The sequence below is a fragment of the Paramisgurnus dabryanus genome, chromosome 11, assembly GCF_030506205.2.
Source record: "Paramisgurnus dabryanus chromosome 11, PD_genome_1.1, whole genome shotgun sequence".
Lineage (NCBI taxonomy): Eukaryota > Metazoa > Chordata > Actinopteri > Cypriniformes > Cobitidae > Paramisgurnus > Paramisgurnus dabryanus.
The window spans coordinates 15952926-15976935 of record NC_133347.1 but is presented as its reverse complement, the minus strand read 5'-3'; the positions used below and the strand labels follow the sequence as shown (position 1 = coordinate 15976935).

General features: G+C 44.3%; 1 protein-coding gene across 1 annotated transcript in view; it reads left to right on the top strand.

The window, feature by feature from the left end:
• Nucleotides 1–6275: 6275 nt before the first annotated feature.
• sema3b (sema domain, immunoglobulin domain (Ig), short basic domain, secreted, (semaphorin) 3B) overlaps nt 6276–24010 on the top strand; it is a 60033-nt gene continuing 42298 nt past the window's right edge. The window contains exon 1 of the mRNA XM_065247121.2: nt 6276–6367. The gene's annotated coding sequence lies outside the window, so the exon portion shown is untranslated. The remainder of the gene's footprint in view (nt 6368–24010) is intronic.

Below are 24010 nucleotides of genomic sequence, written 5' to 3'. Positions count from 1 at the left end.
TTTAATCTCTGACATGATGACCTTACCCTAAAGAAAATGTGGTAAGGAAAATTAACCTAATGGTTTAAAGTGGCAGTAGCTGGATTAAGCTGGTCCTCCCAGTTTGGCAAAGCTGGTCAAGATTGTGGGTGAGCTGGTCTTCCAGCTAAGTACAGCTAGACCAGCTTAAAAGTGACCAAAACACAGCTAGACCAGCTTGCTTCACAAGGAAAACCAGCTAAAACCAAACTGGCAGACCAGCTAAAACCAGCTCACCATCTTATTCTGGTCTTAGCTGGATTTTTCAGTACTCAGTCAATCACTGTAAAAAAATAGCTGGATTATGCGGCTGGTTGCCAGTAACTTACTGTAGAAGATAAAGACTGAAAATGTTTCATGTTCATTTAACTTTGAACAAACTGTTGCCAGTAAATATTATAAATGTAAAATCTACAGTAAGTTACTGGCAGCCAGTTGCCAGTTATACCCAGTAATACTGTAATTTCTAAAGACATTTTTTACAGTGTAAAGATATGAAGATTATATATTTCACAGAATGTTCTTTACATTATGTATAGGTTGAAACAATAAGGGGCGGTTTCCCAGACAGGGATTAGACTAGTCCTAGACTAAAATAAATCTAAGAGCTGTCCAAACTGAAAACAACTTTCACTGACATATACATCAGTGCCCTTTGTTTTGCCTTAAAATGCATGCCAGTTATGTTTTTAGTAAGGCAATGTTTGTTCAAACGAATAATATTTCCTATATAAACTAAGGCCTAGTACTGGTTTAAGCTAATCCCTGTCCGGCAAACCACCCCAAAATCACAAAATGTGTGTTGTGTTATTCATCCAGTAGATGGCAGTGCATTGTCACCACTGCAATACAGTAAAAGGAAAATGGTGTGTGGTGACACTAGGGTCACTTTTATTCCCTTTTCCTCAAAGTTTAAAATGCTGCGCCTTTGTTTCCTGTCCCAGCAAAAACTTCTTCAAATAAAAAAGATTGGGGGAGGAAGTGAAGGACACTGCTGCATTGTGACAAGGGCAACACTGTGGGTCGAACGTTTTGTTCCTTCATTGACTGTCTCCCGTTCTTTAGTGTTAGCTCACTTGTTTAACTCGGTGTGTGTGTAGGATGATGAGAGGTCATACTCTGTGAGATATGTGCTCCTCTGGGGAATTCAGACACACTGACCGATACTGTGGGCAGTGGGATACGTAATCTCTCTTTCTGTCTCTCTCTCTCTCTCTCTGAAGGTCTCTAAGGAGCATAAAGAGCTGTTGTAAGTACTGTAATGTGCTCAGCATAATTGTTGGAGAGGAAAACCACACACATGCAGGGAGAGTAAGTTACAAGGCTTAATTTAATATCTGTAGAGAAACTTCAAGACATAGAATATTAAAGTAAATGCTCACACTTAATGATGATTAATAACTGCACTTATACTCTTACGTACAGAAAGAAAAATGCATGCGTTTGCTTGTGTGTTTCGCAGAAAGCAACACTTATGGAAATCAAGCTATGTATAGCATACACTTATAAGTACTTGGATTGAATTTAACATAAAAAATACAAATTAAAATATTAACATAAAATACAAATTTTGTCTTTAATATGAGGCCTTGTATGCAAGTAAAACACAACAATTTACTCTCCAACATTTGATGTAATTACAGTTTGTATTGTTTTGTACATTCATTATATAAAAACAAGCAACTAAGCGAGTAAAATTCAAATCCCAATGTGTAAACTTTTCCTTTCAAAACAATTCACTTCGTCCCGATTCAGCCTTGAATTCGCTCGTGTGTTTGCGTCTCCCTGTCTCTCTCTTTGTCTCCTGTGCTTGAGAACAGAAAGACAGCACATTCACACAGACTTGAAGAGCATTTTAAAGGGGAGGGCAGTTTTAAAAAGGCCTTTCAGCTTGGACAACATCCTCTGCTTTATTTTGCTCATTTTGTGTGCGCTCCACCTCTCTCGGTCCCTCCATCCCTTTTCATCCTTTTATTTTCGTTCTGCCTTTCTTCTCATCCACAGGCCCTTTATCCATTCTGTTTTCCACCAGGTGACACACTACAAACAATACAGCTAAAGAGGAAATAAGACAGATGACTTTTGACTGCCTCCTCCTCCTCTTTAAATCTTTCTCGGTCTCTGTTAAAGGGCAGACATTCAGTGCGTTGCACAGCAAGTTGTTGGGTGTTGCTGTGTGCGTAAGTGAGGTTGGAGATTACCGTATGTGTGTGTTTGTGTTGCTTTTCTGAAAGGATTCAGTTGAAACAGGTGCACCTGTGGTCCTTTACTGAATTATTGAAAGAATGACTGAAAGAGAGGAATGTGTAGGAACAGAGAAATAAGCGGAAATAATATTTCGGGGAATTTGGGAGTGTTGTGTGCATTTCTTTTCAAGTAACATGTAAAGATCCTTAAAATGGGATTTATTTACTTAATTAAAATGTTTTTATTGAAAAAAAGACAAAAGTATTTCATAATAAATAAACAAGGAATTTTTCCCAGTGTGTATGTGTTGAGTGTCTTTATCCTGATCACCGTGTGAATCCTTTCTTTATCTTCTTTCTCACGGTTGCCACATTCTGCCAATTCGATATGGGTTTTTTCTTCCTTTCGTATGCTCATCTCTCCCTCTCTCTTTCTCTTGGAGTGTCAGGCTATGTATTTTTGGCAGCAAACAAAGATATAGTTGATTTTGTCTGTGGTTACAACGCCTGCTGTGCCAGTGTCCTGATTGGCACCAGTTGTGGGTTTTATGTTTATACTGGTTTGGTTGATATGTAATGGATAATGTACACTCATCCGGTTAGTTTAGCAAAATAAAACCCTTTTAATCAAGTCCTTGACAGGAAGTTGATGGGCTTGCGTCATCCTGGAGATATTTATTCTCTGATACTAACCCAGGCGACTTTACAGTGCGTTAGCATGTTTATTGTTGGCTATATATTATCAAGGCTATATTTTCACAGAAAGTTCTGTATGATTTTATGTAGATCACAAAGAAATTCACAATTATTTTAATAGACTGATGAAACAGGTTTGAGAATACTAGCACAATGTAGAAGATGGTTGGCAATGGTCCAACACAGATAAGAGCAGTTTGCTGCAATGTTTGACCTTGAAATTTCACGACTGACCAATCGGACTCAAGCGTTTTAGAAGCAGTGTAATAAATATTTTGACCTTTCAGATATTGATCCCACTCTAGTTTATGAGGCTAAGTTTATAACACTACAATTTTATAAGCTATATATAAAGATAAGTAGTATAAGTTACTTCTACACAATATCAACATTCACGTGCAAACTATGACTATGGCAGTATGTGTGTGTTTATATGATGCAAAAGCAGAGTTCGGTTGCAATGGAGATGTTAATGTGTAAGTGTGTGTGGTGCGGTGGTGTCTGGGGTATGCGGCTTTACCCCTCCCACCCCAATATGACCTCAGCTTTCACCTGCCAAGCTGGCCAATCGCCATAGTGACTTACAGCCCATAATAAAGTGAGAGATGATTGAATAGCAGGTGTTAGGATGGGTGGGATTTTGGTATGTCACTGACAAGCGCTCCAGGCGGTGTGTGTGTGTGATTTAGTTGTTTTGAATACCGACAGATACAGGAAGGAATGTTTGAGAAATTGACAGATTGATAAACGATAATGAAACGACTCAAGGTGATGCAAAGATTGACAGTTTTCCCTAAGAGCTTATGTCAGAGAGATGTGTGTGAGTGTGTTAGAAATGTTATGACCACATTGTGTCAGTTTAAAGGGCCCATGTCACAAGACTTTTTTAAGATGTTAAAGAAATCTTTGGTGTCCCCAGAGCACATATGTGAAGTTTTAGCTCGAAATAAAATATAGATAATTTATTATAGCATGTTAAAATTGCCACTTTGTAGGTGTGTGCAAAAATGTGCTGGTTTGGGTGTGTCCTTTAAATGAAAATTAGCGGATGAAGTGCAAACTCTGATCACAATGATGGTGGTTTGTTGAAATTGAAAAGTTGCTGTGAATTATTTTCTCTCTCTCTCTCTTTCTCTCCACACTAAATGGCAGTGTTGTGGTAGGATAGTGCGTAGTAATGCTGCGTTTACACCAACCGTGGTAGAGGCGTGAAGCGTGAGTGATTTCAATGATAAGTCAATGTGAAGATGCGTTGATGCACGTCAGGAGGTCCCGCGGCGCGGAAGAGGCGTTTTGGCGCGGAGCAGAAGACGCGTTTCTGTCTCATTCGAGCGTGAAGCTCGAGCGTTGTGCGCGGTACGCGCAAATGGTGCTTTTTATGCATTTTACAGTTCATGCAAATTTGCCGGTGACGCCCCAGTTGAAAAATTTGAACTTTGGCGGAATTTCGCACCCGGTTAACCAATCAGGAGCCTGCTTGCTGCTGTGGTGGCAGCCCCGCCCGGAGTCACTCATTCAACCAACGCTTGATATTGTCCCTAAGCAGTCACCCGGAGCTATACGACACAAGTTCTTATTTCTATAGAGGAGACAGGAATTAAAAGGACCTCGCTTGGAAGAGTGTCAGTGAGGACATTGGGCAACCTGGTAAGTTGTAATACACACTTCACTTTTGAGTCACGTGACGTTTATCGACCCGCGCAACCCAGTCTCACCCCATGGCATCAATATTTGACGACACTTGACCATGCGTCAATATGTTGACGCGGAGGGTATACCTTTCGCGTCATTTTTTGACGAACTGGGGACTTCAATACTATTAAGTCCGTTGCATTCTCTTTCCTATTTTCTTACCATTTTCGCGTCGGTTTAGGGTTAGATTTACATAATGACATCCCTACCCAAACCTAACTCTAACCCCAATGCCAGGTGACAACTGTTTAATTTCGCATACACTGTTTAATTTTCGTAATCTAACTCTAAACCGACGCGAAAATGGTAAGAAAATAGGAAAGAGAATGCAACGGACGTAATAGTATTGAAGTCCCCAGTTCGTCAAAAAATGACGCGAAAGGTATACCCTCCGCGTCAACATATTGACGCATGGTCAAGTGTCGTCAAATATTGACGCCATGGGGTGAGACTGTGTTAACCCGCGTCGTTTATTTTCCCCCAATAGTAAGGTTACCAAATACAAACTGGTAACTCTCTCGATAAATGCACAATCAACATCAGTCATCTTGCAAACAGACAACCGCATAGCACTTGCCCCTCCCACAAGAAGCAGAGTTTGCCTCTGATGCGCGTCAAATGCTTGCTTTTTCTGCGCGTCTACTCCGCTCTACACGCGCGAATAGTTTACACTACACGCGGTAGTGTAAACTCAGCATAAGGGGCGGTTTTATTATAATAAGAGCTCCTTATGACATCATAAGGAGAGACACATTTCAACAACCTATTTTTTATGTGCTTGCAGATAATGGTTTACCAAAACTAAGTTACTGGGTTGATCTTTTTCACATTTTCTAGGTTGATAGAAGCACTAGGGACCCAATCAAAGCACTCAAACATGGATAAAGTCAGATTTTCATGCCATGGCCCCTTTAAGATTATTCAACTTTGTCATCTAAAACTGCCTTAGAATACACAAACACACACCCACATTTTGTGTCACATACAGTTTGTCATAGTTGGTATTTTTGTGGGTGTGTGTGGATGCAGTTTGTCGGTATGTCTATATTGCATGTGTAGAGTAGAGGCACATTTGGTAATTTGCTATGCACCATCTGTCTTTGTGTCTATTTTGGCTTATGGAATGAATAGAGGTCTGCATACTGAAATCAAAGTGAAAGATATGATTTACTAAAGTACATATGGTGTGGAATCACTGGTGAGCTCCGTCTGAATTTTATCCTTGCTCTTTAAATGACGCTCTGTTTAGTAGATCCCGGTCTGAGTCATGCTGTAAAATCCAAAAGTACAAAACTGAGACTGATCCTACTTCATCCAAGCCACTCTCTCATTCCACAAGTATTGAATTTAGCCCACAGGGCCCATTTTCTGGCCATTATCCCATCAGATTGGCTATAATAGCCCACTGGCCGGTACCTCTTAAAGTTACGCTGCTCTTTAAAAACCAAAATATGCATATATGCATGTATTTTAAAAACATTAAAATACTTTTTAACTACAGTACTTTTTACTGATATTTCTCTCCCTCTCTCTCTCTCTAAACACTTATTATCTGATTTACAGCATTACTGAGAGGATCAACTTTCATTGCCAAAGAGAAAGACGGTATGTTCAGTTCCTTGATGAAAATCTTGTATGTACATGATAAGTTATTAAGGGAGACTTGTTAAAATATGTATTGCATTCAAAGGTGTGTGTATGCCTAAAGGTGACCTACGCTGGGGTGCGTTTCCCGAACAACAATGTAATTCGCTGCTGAACCACCATAGGACGTGGTAAGTGGAGTACTAATTATTCTGTTAAAAACGATTTAATTATTGATTACTGCTGCAACTAACGTATATTGCGCCGGACAACTGATTTTGTTATCGTGATTTAGTTATGTTTTTTTAAAGATTTTTAGATATTTAATTAATGCGCAAGTTCCCTCTTACGTCACTCCTCCCAGGGATTCCCCAGGGTCTTAAAGGGCGTATGCACAGTTTTCAGCGTTTTAATTCTGTTTACAAACTTAAAAGACGTAAATTTTTTTAATATATTTAGAATGATGGATATAGAATGCACTACACGTTTTTGCTTATTTTGTTTAAAAGCATGATCAACGTAAGTCTACATATTATAATAAAAAGGAACTTTTCTTCTAACGACAGGTGAAGAGTCGTTCCAACCACACAAGTTTGCGATTGCGAATGTTCGTTTAACTATGGTTTTGAGAAACACCAAATCGTTGACCTTTGTCAGTAACGACGAAACTTACGACAGTAATTGGCTAACGATGCTTTTGGGAAACGCACCCCTGATCATTTACAATACTTATCAAGACAGTGTTTGCACAGACAGAGTAACAATTGTGGCTGCAGTTTAAGGTCAGGGCTGAGTAAACATCTTTGTGTTGGGCTCTATCTGCAGGCATTTTTCTGAGTTTGGCCCATTTATTATATTTTAAGACAAGATGAGCTAAATCCTTACAATTGATACCCATTCTCATGATCATTATGAATGTTGCTTATCTAATATGCTTATTCTTGAGTCTGATCTCTTATCGGACACCTTGAGCTGCACAGATTCATGAATCTGATCTCTGATTAAATCAAACATTGTCAACAGTACAGGTTTAGTATGGGTGAAATAAACGAATATTAAAATGTAAACTGCGAGAGCACATTTAACAGCATTTTCTTCTCTAAAACTCCCTGTGTGTGTGCTTTCCCACCTCTTTCTCAATCTCTCCATCCATTCATCTGTCTGCTCATCCATCAGTCACCTAGCTTCCCGTTGTCCCGAGGGTACATGCAAAGACCTGTCCCAAAAAGGCCAGGGTTATGCAAACACACACACACACACACACACACACACACTGCATCCTTTGTGACATTAGTCATTATCACACCGACATATGTAATTGCACAATATTGTATTTTGGTATACAAGGAAGATGATTATAAGCATTCATTTAAATGGTGTTTACAGTTCCAACTGTAAACGCCAAGTGTGTGTTTTTTTGTGTAAGATATGCTGTTATACACACAGTGTGCAGGTCATAGCGTGTTTCTTAGGCCTTTGGTTGGTCATTATGGTGACAAAAAACAACAATAATAGCTTTGACAGTAGCTTTGCCATGGTAACTTAAATTTAAGTAATAATGGTATATTAGAGATGGCAGATCATTAGGAATGATTTTGGTGCTTTGCATTTTTATCCATACATGTGCTGAGGTTGGTTATTGTTAATTTAATGTTGGTGTAGATTGTCTAAATGATTGTCTTTTAAGAGCGTCTGATCTGCAAAGTACTCAAGCACACACACACGCACGCACGCACGCACGCACACACACACACACACACACACACACACACACACACACACACACACACACACACAAATATGCTCTCAGAGAGGTATTGCAGATCCTCTGGGCCTCAAAAAGAGCCTGCATACCTGAAAGTGCCACGCTCACACATTACACACACGCACACACACACTGATTTCCATGTACCTGGTAATTGTCACGTTGTGGGGACCAAATGTCCCCACACACATGCGCATCACATATACCATTGCATCTCTGATGCCAGTTTTGTCTGGAACCGAATGAAAATTAAGATTTTGACTGACCCACTTATTCTCATCTGCTTTTCTCTCTCTTGCTCTCTACCTGTCTCTTTAATAAAGCCAGAGTGTTTAAGTTCCCGTCTTCATTTACCTTGACATTAGCTTCCTCATAATTCATACACCCTTGGCATGTATGGTACCATGTGAACACATATTTGTGAGTGTGGCAGGCTGTGTTTGGTCTTGTCCCATACTCAAGAAGTCTGTTTGCACTCAATGGGGCGCAGAATACCCAAGCCTGTTATTTAAAGTTACAAGTATTTGTGTTTATTTGTCTGAGAAAACGTAAAGGTGGTCTTGGCCGGGGTCACACCTGCTATGTGAACACCTGAGCGGTGTGCTCTTAACAGGTTCAATACAGGTTATGGTCCAGATCTGTTGCATATTTGCAAACAGTGCTTCCAATATTTAAAGGGACAATCCACTTTTAAATTTTTTTTTACCATTTTGGAATCCATTCAGCTGATCTCCAGTTCCCTTTCAGTCGGTCACTACGACGTCACGTCGTGACCGACGAATTGGGAACTCGCTTAGAGAGACCAATCTGCTTCGAATACTACTAAAACGCCAATGAACTTGGCATTGAGATATTTGCATAATGCTGGCGCCGCCCCGCCAGGTGCGTATATAAGCAGCAGGTGCAAATGAGGAAATTAGCTTTTTATCGCTTCGAAAGCCGGCAGTATCTGCTACTGAGAAGCTACTCTACTCTGGTGGGATTCGATTGCTGAAGTTGGTTGGACTAGCAGTACCACAGCGGACGCTTCGCTTAATTCCACGACTCTACATCTTTATTTTGTTTTGAGTTTTGTGTGTGCGTTGCCTTCCTGTGCGCTCATCAACTAAGCATCTGAGTGAATTTCCCTAAAAGAGTGATACGAGAGAGCTTTGTGCCTTGTTAAAGGCAGCCACTCTCTCGTATATCCGGACATCAGCGTCCTTTTCAGGATGGCTTTTCGTCCGTGCGATCTTGGGTGCGGCAAATACATGGGTCCGAAGGACGGTCACGAGCGTTGTCTTTCGTGTTTGGGCATCGAGCACGCAGAGGCAGCGTTCGCTGGGGGTAAGTGTTCTCACTGCGAGAACATGTCCCTTGTGGATTTGCGCAGACGGTTGTCTTTCCTCCGGGAAAAACGCAACCCTCGTCATGCGAGTGCTGAACGCCGCCACGGTGCGGCTGTGAAGCTCTCAAAAGACGACCTGCGCATCACTGTGCTGAGCCGAGCGGGGGATTCGTCCTCAGGCTCTCAGCCTCCTCATCCACAGCCGGTTGATGTGCCGATGGAGACTTCAGCGTCGTGTTCTACGATGTCTCTAGAATCCATCGTGCCGCCCTCCGGGTCCACCGACGCCGCAGCATCCGAGGGTGGGCCTCCTCCCCCTGACGTGGACCCCGACGCCCTTCCTCCCTCTGGTCGGGTTGGGACGCCGGAGTTCGATCCAGAGATGGTGGCCGTGCTCGCTCGAGCGGCGGAGACCGTAGGGTTAGAGTGGGTTCCCCCCCCTCAGCCCGAACCGTCCCGCCTGGATGATTGGTTCTTTGGAGCTGCCCGGGTTTCACAACCCTCTCCACCGGTGCCTTTCTTCCCCGAGGTGCACGAGGAGCTGACTAGAACCTGGAAGTCGCCGTTTTCCATGAGATTACGGCCGTTTCAGCCCTCCCCCCTCACCTCCCTCACCAGCGGAGCCGCTAAGGGTTACACGGGGATCCCTCCCGTGGAGCGTGCGGTCGCGATGCAACTGTGTCCGGCCCACGCTCCCTCTTGGAAGGACCGCCCAACCCTCCCCTCTCGTGCCTGCAGACAGTCCTCCGGTTTAACGGGCGCTGCCCACCAGGCATGTGGAGAGGCGGCCTCAGCCCTGCACGCAATGGCGTTGCTGCAGGTTCACCAAGCCAAAGCCTTGAGGGATCTGCACGAGGGAGGACACGACTCGCCTGTCCTTTCGGAGCTCCGGGCTGCCACTGACCTGGCTCTTCGCGCTACGAAGGTGACAGCGCAGGCGATTGGTCGTGCCATGTCCACGATGGTGGTCCAGGAACGCCACTTATGGCTATGTCTGGCTGACATGTCGGAAGCGGACAAGAACAAGTTTTTGGACGCTCCAGTGTCACAGGCTGGCCTCTTCGGTGAGTCGGTGGAGTCTTTTGCCCAGCAGTTCTCCGCCGCCCAGAAGCAGACAGAGGCGATCGCACAGATCATGCCCCGGCGCAAGCGACCTGCATCTCGCCCTCCAGCGCCGGCGGGCCCGTCTGCTCCTCGCCGAGGGCGCCCTGCGGCGGCTGCCTCCGCCCCCCCCACTAGAACATCTTCCAGGCCACGGAGGGGGAACAGCCGTCGACAGCCCGCCCCGCCCGCCCCACCCGCTTCCCGTGGTAAACGGAAGACGAAGCGGCCCTGAGACGGGCGACCTGGATTGGGATGGGATCACTCTACGGGAGACGGTGATGGCATCGCTCCCTCCACCGGTAGAGGGCCGGGTGGAGAATCTTTGGTTTCCTTTTGTTTCTGTTCCGCCGGCTTCTCAGCCGGCACCCACAAAACCACAAAAAGAGTGCATTCCTATTCCTTCTCCAGGTCTTCAGAGGATCGAGAGAGATGTGAGCGGGCATTCATATGCTCTTCCTCCCTCTCCTCTATCGCCAGCGGGTGTTCTGAGGAGTTCCAGCTCTCCGCTGAGGAGACGGGACCACCAGCACCCTCCTCGGAGTCTGTGCTCTCCGCTGAGGAGACCAGACGACCGTCACCCTCAGCGGGCTCAGGTCAGTGTCACACACACACATACTGTAGATACTTATGCTGTCCCAGCAGACGTACCGGCAGTACCACCTGTCCCGCTCAGCCGCCCCACCGCGGGTACCCCGACAGTGCCGTTAATTCCCCTCGTACGGTCCCTGGGGGCGTGGCTTCAGCTTCCCAGCCCGTCTCGTTGGGTTTTACGCACGCACTGTTCGCCTCGGTTACGAAATTCAATTCATCCGGCACACACCCAAATTCTCGGGCATTCGTTTCACCACGGTGAAAGCGTCCGATGCACACGTACTGCGTGCAGAGGTCGAAGTCCTGTTGGCGAAGGACGCGATCGAGCCGGTCCCTCCAACCGAGATGAGATCGGGCTTCTACAGCCCGTATTTTATAGTACCCAAAAAAGGCGGTGGGTTGCGACCGATCTTGGATTTGCGCGTTCTGAACAAATCTCTGCAGAAGAGGTCCTTCAGGATGATAACACCGAAGCAAATATTCAATTCAATTCGCCCCCAAGATTGGTTTGCGGCAATAGACCTGAAAGACGCGTACTTTCATGTGTCCATAATCCCTCGTCACAGACCGTTTCTCCGGTTTGCGTTCGAGGGACGGGCATACCAGTACAAAGTTTTACCGTTCGGGCTATCCCTCTCTCCCCGTGTGTTCACAAAAGTAGTCGAGGCGGCGTTAAAACCCCTCAGAGAGAGCGGCGTTCGCATATTGGCTTACCTCGACGATTGGCTTATAATAGCGCATTCTCGACGGACGCTGTGCGAGCACAGAGATTTAACGCTTCGGCATCTCGCCCGTTTGGGTCTTCGGGTCAACTGGGAAAAGAGCAAACTCTGCCCCACGCAGAGGATCTCTTTTCTCGGGATGGAACTGGACTCGATCGATTTATCGGCGCGTTTGACAGAAGAGCGCGTCCAGTCAATTCTGACTTGCCTCGGTTCATTCCGAGGGAAGAATGCGGTCCCGCTGAAACAATTTCAGAAGCTCCTGGGGCATATGGCTGCAGCAGCGGCCGTGACACCGCTCGGACTGCTCCATATGAGACCGCTTCAGCGTTGGCTTCACGATCGAGTCCCGAGGAGAGCGTGGCGCGCCGGCATCCATCGTGTAACCATTACACCTGCGTGTCGCCTAACATTCCCCCCGTGGTCGGACCCCGCGTTTCTCAGGTCCGGTGTGTCCATGAGACAGATCGCTCAGCATGCTGTTGGACACACAGATGCGTCCGACACGGGCTGGGGTGCCACGTACGACGAGCTTACAGCTTCAGGGGTGTGGACAGCACCCCAGTTGCACTGGCATATCAATTGCCGAGAGTTGTGGGCAGTATATCTGGGACTCGTACGCTTCGCTACGGAGCTGCGAGGGAAGGATGTACTAGTACGCACCGACAACACTGCGACCGTTGCGTATATCAACCGTCAAGGCGGTTTGCGCTCCCGTCACCTGTCGCATCTCGCTCGTCATCTCCTCCTTTGGAGTCAGAAGCATCTGAGGTCCCTTCGTGCCATTCACATTCCGGGCTCGCTCAATACAGCAGCGGACGCGCTTTCTCGAGCTGCGCGCCCCGGCGAATGGCGACTCCACCCCCAGACGGTCCAGCTAATTTGGAAGAAGTTCGGTCGTGCGCAGATAGATCTGTTTGCGTCGCCGGACGATACCCACTGTCGCCTGTTTTATTCACTAACCGAGGGCAGCCTCGGCGTGGACGCATTGGCACACAGCTGGCCTCGGGGGATGCGCAAATACGCATTCCCCCCAGTGAGCTTAATCGCACAGACACTGTGCAAGGTCAGGCAGGACGAGGAGAGCCTTTTACTGATCGCCCCATATTGGACGAGCAAGAATTGGTTTCCAGAGCTAATGCTCCTCGCGACAGCCCCTCCCTGGCGGATTCCCCTGAGGAAGGACCTTCTTTCTCAAGGAGGGGGCACATTATGGCACCCGCGCCCCGACCTGTGGGATCTCCATGTATGGTCGTTGAGCGCGCGCAAGGTTTAGGTGATTTACCACAAACGGTATCTAACACAATCAACGCGGCACGAGCTCCGTCTACGAGACGGGCTTACGCGTTTAAATGGAACCTTTTCGTCACCTGGTGCTCTTCGCAACGCGAGGACCCCAGAGAATGCCCTATTAACACCGTGCTTTTATATCTTCAACATAGGTTAGACGGTAGGCTGTCACCCTCCACCATTAAAGTTGATATCGCCGCTATTTCTGCTCATCACTCACTTATTAACGGCAGAACAGTTGGCCAGCATGATTTGGTTGTTAGATTTCTAAGAGGCGCTCGCAGGCTAAACCCCTCGCGCCCTCCTTCTATTCCTCCCTGGGACCTGTCCATGGTGCTGAAAGCCCTTCAGGCCCCCCCGTTCGAGCCTTTGCAGTCTGCGAGTCTGAAGCTTTTATCAATGAAAGCTCTGACCCTGCTAGCATTGGCCTCAGTGAAGAGAGTAGGGGATTTACATGCATTCTCTGTTGACGACTCGTGCCTTCAGTTTGGTCCTGCTGCCTCGAGTGTAACATTGAGGCCCAGACCAGGCTACGTGCCCAAAGTTCCCACCACTCCTTTCAGAGACCAGGTGGTGAGCTTGCAAGCGCTGCCCCCGGAGGACGCAGACCCAACCATGGCTTTGTTGTGCCCCGTACGCGCACTGCGCCTCTACGTGGATCGCACGCAAAGCCTCAGGACCTCAGACCAGCTCTTTGTTTGTTATGGTGGCCAGCAGAAAGGGAAAGCTGTCACTAAGCAGAGGATGTCTCATTGGATAGTTGATACTATCGCCCTGGCTTATAATCTTCAGGGTATTCCTTGCCCCTTTAATTTGAGAGCGCACTCCACACGGAGCGTTGCCTCATCTTGGGCTCTAGCTCGTGGTTCCTCGCTAACAGACATCTGTAGAGCTGCTGGTTGGGCGACACCTAATACGTTCATTAGATTTTACAGTGTTCGTATTGAGCCTGTATCCTCTCGTGTTCTTTCCTCACCAGGGGGAGCACGGAGAACAGTCTCACAGGTCGGCTTGCAGCCTCCAACTGATGATTCATAAATTGTGTCAGTATGGAAGGCCTTCAGAACAAAAATGCGTAATGGTTTGAATTGTTCTTCCTCCGCTGCCTTGGCAGCCTTTGTTGCGGAGCATTGGCTGTCAGCCTTCACTAGCTGCATCCTCGCGAACCTACGTGTTGGCTCGGGCTCCACATTGTGTCCCACCGGGTTCCATTGTGAGTATTTTTCCGTGGGGTTAATCCTACTAGCCCACGTTTCCCTTAGCAGAGCACTGCTTTGCTTACACAGCCACGGCTGTCATTATACCTCAACTACGGTTGACTTTCGCCCACCAATAGCCCTTAACGGGGCGGTGGCTTCCGCAGCGTCCCTATACCGCTCAGATAGGGCGCTTCCCAGTCGCTGGCACTACTGTGGGGTTAAAGGAACATCTAGTGCCCGGCCTTCTGCCTTAAAACCTAATTCTCCTTATCCTTAAGTGGAACCGGAGGGCTTTACGCAGACACTGGAAGAGGTCAGCCCCTAGTGGCGTTTTGGTAGGGATTCCCAATTCGTCGGTCACGACGTGACGTCGTAGTGACCGACTGAAAGGGAACGTCTCGGTTACGTATGTAACCCTCGTTCCCTGAAGGAGGGAACGGAGACGTCACGTCCCGTCGCCACAGGTGCTGCCACCTGCTGTTACGGCCGGTCACACTTTCCGGCTTTCTCAGCGAAAAAGAAGCTAATTTCCTCATTTGCACCTGCTGCTTATATACGCACCTGGCGGGGCGGCGCCAGCATTATGCAAATATCTCAATGCCAAGTTCATTGGCGTTTTAGTAGTATTCGAAGCAGATTGGTCTCTCTAAGCGAGTTCCCAATTCGTCGGTCACGACGTGACGTCTCCGTTCCCTCCTTCAGGGAACGAGGGTTACATACGTAACCGAGACGTTCTGGCAGTACCACTTTTAGCATAGCTTAGCATAATTAATTGAATGATTAGACCATTAGCTTTGCGCCTAAAAATGACCAAAGAGTTTTTTCCTATTTAAAACTTGACTCTTCTGTAGTTACACAGTGGCCCCCAACTGAAAATTTTAGGGGCGCAATCAGAAAATTTAGGGGCACATACCGTAAATCAACTTGCTAACCAAATATTCACATTTCTACTAAGTAATACACTGTATTACTAATAAATATTTTGATGATAGATGCAGAAAGTACAATGTACTGTTTTAAATTCAGTGTCACATCAGAAAAAAAGGTCAAATTACTGGTCGCACATGTGCGACTGGATGTAAAATTCGGTGGCAGTCTGGAGCCCTGTGTACTAAGGCTGATGTAAAATTAAAAGTTGCGATTTTCTAGGCAGATATGGTTAGGAACTATACTCTCATTCTGGCGTAATAATCAAGGACTTTGTTGCCCTTCCATGGGTGCAGCAGGCACAATAATATTATGCAGTGCCCGAAAATAGTCCCCTTGGTAACTTTCATCAAACTCTTTGGTCATTTTTGAGCGCAATGCTAATGGTCTAATCAGAATTAATGAATTATGCAAAGCTATGCCAAAAGTGGATTTCAAAACTATAAAACTCAATTGTTTAACCCTAGGGAAGCTGGAAAATAAGCATATTTTCCAAAAAAGTGGAGTGTCCCTTTAATCTTTGTGTGCATGTGTTGATGTTTTTTCCTTAGATGTCACAGAGAGGCCAAATGCAAATTCCACAGATAGTGAATAATAACAGATGAAGAGGAGCTTGTAAAATTGACCCTGATCTATTTACTAGATCAGAATTTTCCAGGAACAGTCTGAAAAGCAGATCAGGTGGATGATAAAGGACATAACTTTTACATTGGAAAAAGGACCTAAGTAATATCTAGGGACCACACTTTAAAAAATAAAGGTTCCTAAACGGTACTTAATATCCACAGAAACTTTGTATAAAAGGTTCTTTGTAGTGGAAATGATACTTAAGACTTTATCAAGAAAGAAATAGTTCTTTTACTAAAAAGTTTTTTCTATGCCTAACTGTACTTAGATGACTAACAACTTAGGGGTTGTGGTATTTGATCCCCCCCCCCCCTATTGTGATTGGATGGCTGAGTGAAAAGTGACATTGATGAGCGTTGAGTGAACGTTTCACTCAGTTAAACATTTTTCAACTCTGGGCGCTCAGCACTGAACGCAGAAAAAAAGCTGAGCACCAGTGCGATAAAACCTGCCAGCTGCTGGCATTTTTGAAAAGCACGTCGCTTCCATTGGAAACAATTGGAAACAAACGCCAGCCACAACCGAACATTCCTTGTTGTACACGCCCCCTTAAGGTAAGCATACACTGGAAAGAAGTGCTGTGACTGTAAGGTCGGCTCACATTGTCCACACGTGCTCACTGCATCTGCGTTCAAAAGTTGCCCTGGCATACCAAAAGAACAGCAGCCAGGTGGCATGTCCATTCTGCACCTGCATGATATGAGATAACTTTCCGTACCAGCAGGTGGCAGTAGTTAGTGTTCATTAGTCAAAATGTGTAACTGGAAGAGCTGGTGACTGAAGTGATATAAATCATAAACAAGGCAGCGCTTGCTTACCATTTTCTCACAAATCTTGCTCACCACAGACGGATTTGTGACGGATTTCATGTCTTATTAGCAATATATTTTAAAAATATTCACATATTTGAATGAGAGATGCACAAAATTAGATTAGCATCCTGTGCGTTCCCTCCGAACAGCCAATCAGAATGATCTGACTTATATACGAGTGCCACTGCCAATTCGACGTACTTAATAGCCTAAAAAAGGCAATGGTGACTTTAGCGGACAGTTAGGGTGGCCATTCATGCCAGTTCCGCCGGACACGTCCCATACATGTTTTCGGGTTCGTTCTCCGGAAGTCACGTTGCTCGACCGCATACGTCATCACATTTCAGTTAAAATACATTAGAAAATTAAGATTTATTTCTTTTAAGACATACAATCATTGTAGTTTCATTCTTACCTCGAAATGTAACGGTTGCTTTTCTGAAATTAAACCCGAAATATTAAACCTTGATGACGTATGCGGTCGACCAACGCAACTTCCGGAGAACGAACCCGAAAACATGTTCGGGACATGTCTGGCGGAACTGGCACGAATGGCCACCCTACGGACAGTACAAAACACACCGAATAAAGTTGGATGACTCTCAAAACCTGCCCGAACACCAACCATCAGCTACCGGGCTTTATACAGAAACGTCTAGAAAACAACCTAGCAACTACCTGACGATGTAAAAACAACCACTCTGAACACTCTAGCAACCACATAGCAACACACTGGGTATGGTGGTGGCAAACACCAAAATACATTTAACAAATACATTTATGTAAAAATCCTGTTTCAAACATGGCTGTCTAACATATAATACAACTGTGCAGAAATATTCTTGAAGATAATCTCCAGCCGGTGAAAACGGCAACATTTGTCCAACAAAAGCTTAAACTAGCAGACATTTAATACAGCCAAGTGCTCTAATACCCAATACTGGCTGAAACAAGCAGATTATCCCATTATTAGATATAAACCCCCCTTTTATTGGATCAGCTGATGTTAACGCCACCTCTTTCCTTTAGTCACTTGGGTAATATAACCTTTTAGGCTTGTTTAGAAAAGCGACTGATATTACTTACAGTTCATTCACTCTTTCTCTCTCTCCATCCATCTTTTTCTCTCTCAGTCTTCTTTTCCTCCTCTTTGTCACACTATCATGGTGTGATTTCTACCATCAGTTTATCTCCTTGCATTTCTCCCTCCCTCTTCAGTCCATTCTCACTCTCCCATAAGGGGGGAGGTGGGTGTTAAACAAAAGCGCTACTTATTAGTGCTCAAATATGCAAAAACTCAGATTGGTTTCAGTACAGAACCTTGTTTGAGGGATACTGGGCACTGTACTGAAAGCAATCTGGGTTACTGAGGATTTAATGCACGTTACTGTACAAACTGCAGTTATGTTGGTGCAGGTTTATCCATCACTTCATAAATAAATTAATTTTTTATTTGGCATCACTGGTTGACCAAGGAAGTTTTGCTATAGAAAACTTGTTGGAAACCAGCAATGTCATTTTTTCATTTTTAGCTTATGTAATACTACTGCATTTTATTTTTGTTGCTTTTACATTTTTCATCTACATGAACTGCATGGCAATTTTAATACATTTTTAATGTTTGATTTTACTTTACTTTGGTATGATAATCTTTTCAAATAGTGGTTTAGAAATAAAATATGTGTCTTTCTGGAGCAAAAACAGTTGACATGTTCTGCATTTGGCCACTTTGTGTGCATTTAACAGCGATGTGAAGGCAGGCCCAAACAACATGGCACCCTGAGGCTTTTTTCTTTCCATGTCCTCTTTCCCTCTGTCCTCCCTCTCTTCTTATTTACTGATGATCTTGAGTCATAGATCAGGAATGAAAAGGCAAAATAAGTGACAGAACATGGAAGCGTTGTAGGGTGAGATAGGAAAAAATGAATGAATCAAATGTTTGAGAATGTGTTTACGGTGTAAGAATACCACTTAATTACAGGTTCAGAGTTGTTTTGTCTCTAAAGTTCTCAGCTGTATGTGGAAATGTTTATCCAAAAGGTTTTAGCCAAAGTGTCCTTTGCCAATCTGATGACAATAACTTAACACTAAATGACATTGTTCTTTTGAGAAATATGATATATGAACCATCTCAGGGTGAGATTGTGTAAACACCTCTTTCACTGCTTGTCCTTCAGAACAAGCCCACACCTGTCCAGGTGAACCTAAAGAGAGGCCAATGTTTATGGTGATATATGACCTATACCTTTTCTTGCAAATGTTTCCGAAAGTTTTTGTATCCACTTAGTATTGACCGCCAAAAACACTGGAGCTGCCACCTAACAACTTTCTTCCCATCAATGCCCTAGCAACCACCTATAACACCTTACCAATGTCCTAGTAATGCTTTAGCAACTACCTAGCCACATTTTAGCAACCATCTGGAACTCTTTAGCAATGTCCTAAGCTGTGTCCCAAATATCTCATTATGCACTATGCACCTTAACTATGCACTACTCAACGTCTAGTGTATTAATTTTAGAAGAGAAGTATCGTCCCAAATGGAACACTTAACAGTTTTTTACTGACCGGAAGTATACATTTCCCATATGAGGGCAAATGACATCAAATGCATGTCCAGCTTTGTACACTTCAATTTATCGATTGAATGAGTAAACCATCCGGGTATTTGGACTTTTCTGTGTGAATGCACTACTAGAATAGTGTACGGGCGGCACAGTGGCTCAGTGGGTAGCACTGTTGCCTCACAGCAAGAAGGTTCCCGGTTCAAGCCCTGGCTAGGGGAGGTGGCCTTTCTGTGTGGAGTTTCTGCATGTTCTCCCTGTGTCAGCGTGGGTTTACTCTGGGTACTCCAGTTTCCTCCCACAGGCCAAAAACATGCAAGTTAGGCAAATTGGAGATACCAAATTGTCCCTCCCCCAACTTGTGTATGAATCAACTTGTCTGAATAAAATTTGTGTATGGATTACCTGGTTCTCGCCATGAATAGCCGTAGATGCTGGAATGGCGTTAAGAAATAAAGGAAGAAGAAGAAGAGAATAGTGTACAAGTGTGTGATTTGGGATTCACCTCTAGTAACTCTTAAGCAACTGTCTAGCCATATCCTAGCAACCACCTGGAATACCTTAGCAATGTCCTAGAAACTTCTTAGCAACTGCCTAGCCACATCCTAGCAACCACCTGGAACAACTTAACAATTTCTTAGTAACTTCTTAGTAACTGCCTAGCCACATTCTAGCAACCACCGCTTAGCAACCACAGCTTAGCAATGTCCTAGCAACGCTTTAGCAACTTCCTAGCTACATCATAGCAACCACCTGGAACATCTTAGTAATGTCCTATTAATGATTTAGCAACTTCCTAGCTACCTCATTTCCTAGCTACATCATAGCAACTACCTGGAACACCTTAGAAATGTCCTAGTAACTTCTTAGCAACTTTCTAGCCACATCCTAGCAACAACCTGGAACACCTTAGCAATGTCCTAGTAATGCTTTAGAAAATTCCTAGCAACATAATTTCCTAGCTACATCATAGCAACCACCTTGAAAACCTTAGCAATGTCCTAGTAACTTCTTAGCAACTGCCTAGCCACATCATAGCAACCAGCTGGAACACCTTAGCATGTCCTAGTAACTTCTTAGCAACTGCCTAGCCACATCCTAGCAACCAACTGGAACACCTTAGCAATGTCCTTACGCTTTAGCAACTTCCTAGCCACATCCTAGCAACCACCTAGTCTAGAACACCTTAGCAATGTCCTAGTAATGCTTTAACAACTTCCTAGCCACATCCTAGCAACCACCTGGAACACCTTAGCAATGTCCTTACGCTTAAGCAACTTCCTAGCCACATCCTAGCAACCACCTAGAACACCTTAGCAATGTCCTTACGCTTTAGCAACTTCCTAGCCACATCCTAGCAGCCACCTAGAACACCTTAGCAATGTCCTAGTAATGCTTTAGCAACTTCCTAGCTACATCCTATTAACCATCTGAAACACCTTAGCAATGTCCTAGTAATGCTTTAGCAACTTCCTAGCCACATCCTATTAACCACCTGGAACACCTTAGCAATGTCCTTACGCTTTAGCAACTTCCTGGCCACATCCTAGCAACCACCTAGAACACCTTAGCAATGTCCTTACGTTTTAGCAACTTCCTAGCCACATCCTAGCAACCACCTAGAACACCTTAGCAATGTCCTTACACTTTAGCAACTTCCTGGCCACATCCTAGCAACCACCTAGAACACCTTAGCAGTGTCCTAATAATGCTTTAGCAACTTCCTAGCCACATCCTAGCAACCACCTGGAACACCTTAGCAATATCCTATTAATGCTTTAGCAACTTCCTAGCCACATCCTATTAACCACCTGAAACACCTTAGCAATGTCCTAGTAACGTTTTATTAACTTCCTAGCCACATCCTATTAACCACCTGGAACACCTTAACAATAGCCTAACGCTTTAGCATCTTCCTAGCTACATCCTAGCAACCACTTGGAACACCTTAACAATGTCCTTACGCTTTAGCAACTTCCTAGCAACCACCTAGAACACCTTAGCAATGTCCTTACGCTTTAGCAACTTCCTAGCCACATCCTAGCAACCACCTAGAACACCTTAGCAATGTCCTTATGCTTTAGCAACTTCCTAGCCACATCCTAGCAACCACCTACTGTAGAACACCTTAGCAATGTCCTTACGCTTTAGCAACTTCCTAGCCACATCCTAGCAACCACCAAGAACACCTAAACAATGTCCTTACGCTTTAGCAACTTCCTAGCAACCACCTAGAACACCTTAGCAATGTCCTTACGCTTTAGCAACTTTCTAGCCACATCCTTGCAACCACCTAGAACACCTTGGCAATGTCCTTACGCTTTAGCAACTTCCTAGCAACCACCTAGAACACCTTAGCAATGTCCTTACGCTTTAGCAACTTCCTAGCCACATCCTAGCAACCACCTAGAACACCTTAGCAATGTCCTTACGCTTTAGCAACTTCCTAGCCACATCCTAGCAACCACCTAGAACACCTTAGCAATGTCCTAGTAACGCTTTATCAACTTCCTAGCAACATCCTAGCAACCACCTGGAACACCTTAGCAATGTCCTTACGCTTTATCAACTTCCTAGCCACATCCTAGCAACCACCTAGAACACCTTAGCAATGTCCTTGTAACGCTTTAGCAACTTCCTAGCCACATCCTGGCAACCACCTGGAACACCTTAGCAATGTCCTAGTAATGCTTAAGCAACTGCCTTGCTTCATCCTAGCAACCACCTAAAAAACCTTAGCAATGTCCTACAGTAGTAATGTCCTAGCATCTGTATAACCTATTTTATACCACAATATACCTCTACCTATTTATTCTCTCCCACTTTTACTCCCTATATAGCTCTTTTCCTCCTTCCACAGGGACTTAGGCCAGGTTACCTTCAAACCAATCCCATGCCCACTGTGCGCTGCAGTGCTTCATGTTATGAACTCACAATTAATCACAGACCACACTTTAATATCCTTCCTGTTGAGCAATACACACAGGGTAAGGCACACCAACACATACTTTACCCTTAACATGCCCAAAAATACACGCGCACAGATACTCAGTGTTTCACAGATTTAACATGGGCCATTAACTCAGTTCAGGGCCATGTAACGTGAAGGATATTTTCCCTCTCCTTTTCTCTGTGTTACTGACAGGTGTGTTGTGGAGGTGAGGTCTGCATGTTTTTGGAAATGTGAGGTGTCTCTCTTAATTTGGCACATTGTGTGTTCTCTGCGGTTCAGCGCTTAGCCACAGAGTAATGTATGAGGAGAATGAGCGCCAGCAACAGAGATTGACGCTGATAAAATGACAGGATGTGTTTGTGTGTCCATTGTAAACAGGTTGTGTCAGATGGAAGTACTGATTTATTAAAAGTAATTTTTTGTAATTCATGCTGTTATTGTTTCGTCAGATAGAAAAATATGGTCATTGTTGCTTGTCGCAATTATAGTTTGTAGCAAACTTTGGCAGCTCTAGTGATTTCAGGTTGGGGGGTTGCATCCTGAAGCCTAGATTCAGCCTAGTACCAGAACCGTGTAGAGTTAATTGTGAATCAAATGAATCTGAAACAGAGTCGGTGCGGTTCAAAGGCAGGTTAAACGGACGATCCATCATTCTGAACTCGCCCAGACTCTCTCAACACTTCTTTTCTTCCTCTTCTTTTCTTTTAGTGGTTCTTTCCCTCCACTGACTCAGTCTGTCCCTTTGTGTTTAATTCTAGAGACACAACATGAGTGTGTGTGGCCAAGGACAGTTCACATGGAGCTCTTTGTTTTTGTCTGTGTGGCCACTTGGTCCTTGCACACCTCATTATCCACAACCACTGTTGGTTACCACAGAAAATGTGTGTCAGTGTGTAAGTGCTGTTCCATTGCTTGATCTTCTAAACTGAGCACTTCTGAAGTAGAGAGCGAGAGAGGGCGAATAAAAGAAAGCGAGACCGAGGCTATTCAAAAGCTCTGTACCGTTTTCCTAAAGTTGAATCATTGTTATGCACACAAGCAAACTTTAGATATTTGGTAGTGAGAGATGTATAGAAAGTGTGTGAATGTAGGTAACTTCAAGCAATACCAATTGTTTAACCATGACATTTAAATGATATATCCTGATGTTTTAGTTTGTATTTGTATATGTGTCCTGAATCATATGTGGTTTGTTGCTTTAAAGCAATAGCCTGTCAAAAGGAAAAAGACCTGTCATGATTTATTCAATTTCATATTGGTTAAAACTAATGACTAACTTTCTTCCATGCTCTAATGCTGGCTGTTTTCACCCCATGGCTGGGTAAAATATGGACAAACCCAACCATCAGGTTTAAATTACACTTGGCAGATGCTTTTATCTAAAGCCCCTAATATTTTTTTCACCGAAAATGCTGTGTTGTTTCAACTCTTAATTGAGTGTAATATGGATATTTTAGGTTTGTCCATATGTTTCTTAACCATGATTTGAAACAGAGTGCTCCACTGAAGTTTCATGAGTAATCCATTTTACTGTTTCCTCTCTTTCTAAGTGATGTGGTGCTTTGAATAATTGACTGAAAAAAATTTCACTCACAATTCCAGCATTTTTAGATCGTTTTAAGTGAATCTTTTAGACATTGTCCATATTTGACCCCACCATGAGTCGAAAATAGCCCAGTATTTTATTAGTTTGCAGTCAAATTAAGCACTTTCATTTAAATGTTTTTGGTGCTTTTTTTCAAAATCTCCAGTTCCTATAGTTTTTCTTTTCTTTTTACTCTTCAACATTTTTTCCTTTATGTTCCACAGAAGCAAGGGGTGGTATGTCAAATGGGTTAGGATGACATAAGGGTAAATTATGGCAATTTGTATTTTTAGGATCAACTAAAATTATGTTTATTAGCATGGGCGCCACTGGCAATTTTGGGCCCTTTGGAAGAATATGAGGTTGGG